Source organism: Beta vulgaris, chromosome 6 (genome assembly GCF_026745355.1).
Source record: "Beta vulgaris subsp. vulgaris cultivar EL10 chromosome 6, EL10.2, whole genome shotgun sequence".
Classification (NCBI taxonomy): domain Eukaryota; kingdom Viridiplantae; phylum Streptophyta; class Magnoliopsida; order Caryophyllales; family Amaranthaceae; genus Beta; species Beta vulgaris.
Genome location: NC_079207.1, coordinates 32,433,722 through 32,439,199, shown reverse-complemented (window position 1 = coordinate 32,439,199; position 5,478 = coordinate 32,433,722). Strand labels below are relative to the sequence as shown.

Genomic DNA, 5,478 nt, shown 5'->3' with positions numbered 1-5,478 from the left:
CTTAGATGCAAAATATCCATGTAGTGATCCATTAAGCATAATAGAGAAATTGGAAGAGGTAACACAAGTTATTATAAGGTTAGTGAATCTTATAGGGAAGCCCAAACTGATCAATATTTCCTCTTGGAACTCCCACTCAATAGTATCATAGGCTTTCCTTATATCAATTTTTAGCATACAACTAGGGATATTATTCTTCCTCCCATAGTACATCACAATATCCTGATAGATCATTATGTTATGTGCAATGTATCTATTGTGAACAAAGGCCCCTTGGGTCTCCATGATAATCTCAGGCAGAACCTCTCTCATTATATTACATATAAGCTTTGCGATACACTTATATATGACATTGCAATAAGAGATGGATCTGAACTCACTCACATTTCTTGGGCATGCTACTTTATGGATTAAAGTAATTACAATAAAGTGAATCTCATTTAGAAGCTTACCATGAGTGAAGAAGTCAAGGACAACTGCTATCATATCACTACCCACCACATGACATGTCTCTATAGAACTAACTCTCATAACCATCTGAACCTGGAGCTTTGTCTCCACGGATAGCCCATAATCCTAACCTATAAAAGGCTCTAGTAATCTAGTTGCTTGCTCTTGAGTAACCAAGGACCAATATTAACTTGGACCCCAGCAGGTTTTGATAGAACCTTAAAAAAGCATTGTTAATCGCTTGAGGCTCCTCAACCCATATACCTTCCTCATAACGAATACCAACGACAACATTCTTCAATTATCTTCTCTTAATTGCCCCATGAAAAAATTTGAAATTCAAATTTCCCTCCCTAATCCATACATCTTTTGCCTTGTGATCTACGAAACCCATGTATGAGTTGTGAATACTTCTATAATCCTCAACAGCCTGCAATTCCCTCCTCTTTAACTCCAAGTCATTAGGCCTTTGATGAAGAGCTTCCTGACAATTTTTCAAAACAACAGCAGTTTCACATTCTCTAATGTGAATTCGGGAATAGTCATCCTTATTGTGCTGCTTTAGGTTCCCTTTAAGGTGCTTTAGTTTCTACACAACCTTGAATATAGGTGAACCTCTACTACTACAAAAAAGGGCAAACATAACACCCCTAAATTAACTCTTATTTAAGCAACTGTTATGTAAAATCTAAATTTAACGTTTTAATCATAGAACTGTTATCTTAGATTGTATTGATAATATATCACTTAACACTTATCTTAATGTGTGTTATCTTTGCTATGAAATTATTTTGTAATGCTATAATTTTTTTATGAGAATAATAAAAACTCTTATATTTGCTTATTATTAATAATAATAAATCTGTCAAAATAATTAAATTAAAAAAAATAAAATGTCATAGCTAGAAATTAGGAGCACTTACTATGTAAGTATCATTGAATTTTTGCTCTAAACCGCCCGTCAAAAAAAAAAAAAGTTGTTGTTCCCAAATCCCATGTCCCCCATACTTTGGAAGAAGTAGTTGACAGTGAAAGCAAACCAAAGAAAACAGGAAGAGAGAGAAAATGAAGGAAGGAGAAAAAGTGAGAAACCTTGAGCCACCGCTGCCCCGCCAAACCCGCCATTGTCGCCACCCCCGTCGAACCCAGCTACAGTCGCCCTCCGTTGCTGCTGCCCCGTCGGAAGCTATCTAACCCAAGTGAGTTGTTTTATTTTCTAATCCCTAAGTTTTAATTTTTTTACATACATCTCTCTACTTCAATAGTTTTGAAGTAATGGTCTGGGTTTTGATCTGTTTGAGAGTTGTATAGTTTATTGGGCACTTAAATTAATAGCATAGTAGGATAAGTGAGAAATTCTTTTGTTTGAATCACTGCTCTCATTAAATAATAACTTCACAGATTTTGTTCTCTGTAGAGAAAGATGATAATTAGGTTATGATATATTTGTATTGCTTATTCTGCTAAACATTGGGTTATAGCTGTTTGCTAGATCTTTCCATTCTGCCTACAAGTCTATCTTACCCATATATTATATATGAGAGAAATGATGAAATATGTTGATCTTGTTCGTCGCTGCTGGTGTCGATGATGTTTAGTTTCTTAAAGTGGGTTTCTTCAATTGTGTTGTTGTGCATAAAATTTATAGCATTTGTCTCTCTTGAAGTGATCCCAGTTATAAATTTTTAACTATTGTTGTATTAGAGTATCTTTGCTGTTGGTGCTTCCGTTTACATAGGATGCATATTGATGACATACGATCATTTGAACAGTACTGTATTGTATTCATAAGTTTCTGGTTGTCTTTTTAGCTGCCTGCACATTCGCAATCTCATCTCCAAGTTAAAAAGCAATAGTGATGTTATAGGAGTGACTGTGTTTCCAATGGCAGGGAGTAGGGAGTAGGGAGTTAGGGATACTTGAATAAAAGTAGCTGTGATTTTGTGATAATACTATTTTAACTTATTTCAAGTTCCATAGCATGGGTTGTAGTTAGTAGTTACCCATCTAGATATCGTCCGTTTCAATAATACCTTATCTTGTACTTCCGATGTCTGGAAATGATTGTTCTTTGCATGATTTAAACGGAACTAACAATGTGGTCATCAATTTTTAGGGGAATATCCTTTTCCTTGTACACTTTTATGGCGACTCTTTGGTGCTATGTTTTTATATGCAAGTGTTGTTGTCTCGGTGTAATCTTATGTCCATATGATGAGACCATGAGGATCGCACTTGGAGTATTATTTCTATAATGTGTGAACCAATATTCCTGCTATGATGGAAGCAGGAAAAAATATTGAATGATGTATATTCTTAGCTTCTACTATACCTTTTTTGTTTCTTGTATGCTTGGCTCTGGTATGGTTGTTGATTTCTAGTTACTGAAATAACTATGGTACTTCTACTCAAATCTTTGAATGGTGGTTGCGATGGATTATCTCCACTCAAAACTTGATTGATACTTCTGATTAGTTACTGATTTGGTTGGCTTATGATTGTTTGGTTGTTTTTGATATTATTCGCCAGCTACATATGAATAAAGAAATTGTACAGCTCTTGAATAATCTGCTATCATGCATATATGTGTGGCTGCTGCTTGCTTCTTTCGACCAGCTATAGACAATATAGGGAATTGGTTTCAGACTCATGTGATGTATTCTGTATCAGATATCCTCTGAAGACATCAGGTGGGAGGGTGAGGAATCTGGAATTTCCCACAGAGGTGATCGAGCTGGTCAAGGTCGTGGTTTTAAGAAGTCTTTCAGCCCGTGGTGGGGCTGTTAGTGGCGCAGGAAGAGGTTGTGGAACCTTAAAGAGCCAGCCTAAGAAGACTTTACGTTTTCCCCAGAATGGCATTGGAAGAAAAGGATTGACAGATATCCAGTTACTTCATACTGATACTCTAATTAAAGAGGTGAGTAAAGCTTAGGGAGAGAGGGTTGGTAGAATAGGTTCATTTTAATTTCAGTTTAATTATATTTTGATGGAATGATTATGTTTTATAGGTTGAGAAAGTTTTAGTGCTAATCATCCTGATCCAGCAGAGGTTGAGAAAGCCAAGAAAGTCTTGAAAGCAATAAATATATAAAAGGCAACCTTTAATTTTCTATTTGCACAAATGTTATATGGGAATTTATTTGAACGCGTTATTGTGTTGTGCAGGAGCATGAACAAGCATTGATGGAAGCCATTGGTAGGCTTCAGGATGCATCTGATGGTGAAAGTGGTAATGCTTAATTGCCTTCTGCTTGTACAAATTAGAAAAAGCACCTGGCCTATTTTATCCACCATATCCTTCCCCCTCTACAATTGAGTTATTGTAGATCAACAGATGTAAGTTACTATGTACAGAACTTTCTAATTAAACATCTGGCTGAAAATGTTCAATATTGATCATCTTTCATCCTTTTCTGATCCTTCTTCAACATCAAAGTTTATCGATTTTCATGTATCTTAATGCCATGGGCTGCTTGTAATATGTTTAATCTTATACCAGAATCATGTTCTTTTCTGTAAAATGCCAGTCCTGTATTGCTTCTCATTGAGAAGTGGACCGAATGCATAATGTCTCTTCTACTTTATTTCAATCAGATGGGGGAGAGAATCCCTTTTCACAAGGACAATCCATGGACCGAGAGCAAGGATGGAGGAAACAGCAGTATGATGAGATGGGTGGCGAAGGTAGGGAATGGAAGGTCTAGATGGTGATAAAGGTCTAGTGACATCGAAAAAGAAGCAAGAAGCTTAGCCTGTTGTAATATCCAAATATGTTGTGCCTTCTCCCCATAACATGTTTTAGTTAAAATCTTGTTATATACTGGTGGAAATGAAATTCACTACTCAACAGAGGTTAGTCAGAGATAGGAAACAAATATAATTTGGAGAAGGAAAGATTTTAACTTTGTATTTATAGACCTACTTAGATTTTTCTCTCACCCCTTCTGACATTCTCTGCTAATACCTGTTGCTATCTGACCCCTAACATATTCCTCGACGTAATCCTCTAGGTTTTTTGATTCCTCTGGATTTTTGATTCATTGAAGTAGCAGATAATCTGGAAAAAGGATGTATCAGAAACGACCTTTCGTTTATTGTATGTTTAACCAGGATTATCTATGGAACATTAAGATAATATTGCTGTATCAGTTTTGGGGTGTTGACTTAAGTGTGAGAATGAATTTCAAAGAAAATTTAGTCCAAGTTATCTTATAAACAATCTGCATGTATATTTTGGCCTGAGGTAAATTATGGTAACTTCATGTTGGGCTGATGAAGGAGAATATTCGGTTAAATATTTACATTATTATGATATTTAATTTTGTCATCGTTTCAGGTTAATGGCAAATGGGAGAAAGCGTGGCATGGTACCTCAAGAGAATGCAACCTCGTATATCGAGTATGATGATGATGGTAATAGGATAAACGTGAGAATTCATCTTCTTATTTGTTTCCTTTAATTTGTTCATGATAATTATAAAGTTTAATTTAAATACTTTCAATTTTTCTATATGAATACTTATTTTGTAATTACCTTTATTGTAGTACTATCAAGGCACTGGTCCAACCTATTCTCAGGAGAAAATTAATGAACTCAGGGAGTTGTGGATTACATATGTCGGAGATCAACACGAAGCACAAATGATGAATGAGTTCTAACTTTCCGCCTAATTTTTTTTAACCTTAATCCACTTTTGGACATACATTATATTTTTGGATTTGGATATTGATATCATGTGGATGTGGTTATAGGATAGAATTGATCTTGTTTATGATATAGATCAATATTGATATGTATTATTAGTAGTTTTTTTTAGAAGTTTAGATTTATGAATATTAGTTGAATTATTTTGTAATATAAAGAATTTTGGAAGTTTGGAATATCAATTCAATTTATTGGTTAAGATCTTATGGGTTGAGTATTAATTATACAACAGATACACGTATTGTACTGTCAATGTCTACATGCTGCCTACTGCCAATAATATATGCGAGAAATGATAATTTCATTATTTTTAAATAAATATC

At 34.8% G+C, this 5,478-nt stretch overlaps 1 long non-coding RNA gene across 2 annotated transcripts; it reads left to right on the top strand.

Moving 5' to 3' along the window:
- Positions 1–1,508: 1,508 nt before the first annotated feature.
- Positions 1,509–4,877, top strand: LOC104896459 (uncharacterized). Of its 2 annotated transcripts, none has more exons than XR_008970018.1 (5): positions 1,509–1,649; positions 3,121–3,367; positions 3,616–3,679; positions 4,045–4,134; positions 4,787–4,877. It is a non-coding gene; the product is annotated as an uncharacterized LOC104896459 (long non-coding RNA). The 2 variants fall into 2 exon arrangements; XR_007275635.2 differs by having other exon boundaries at positions 3,459–3,679.
- The last annotated feature ends 601 nt before the right edge of the window (positions 4,878–5,478 follow it).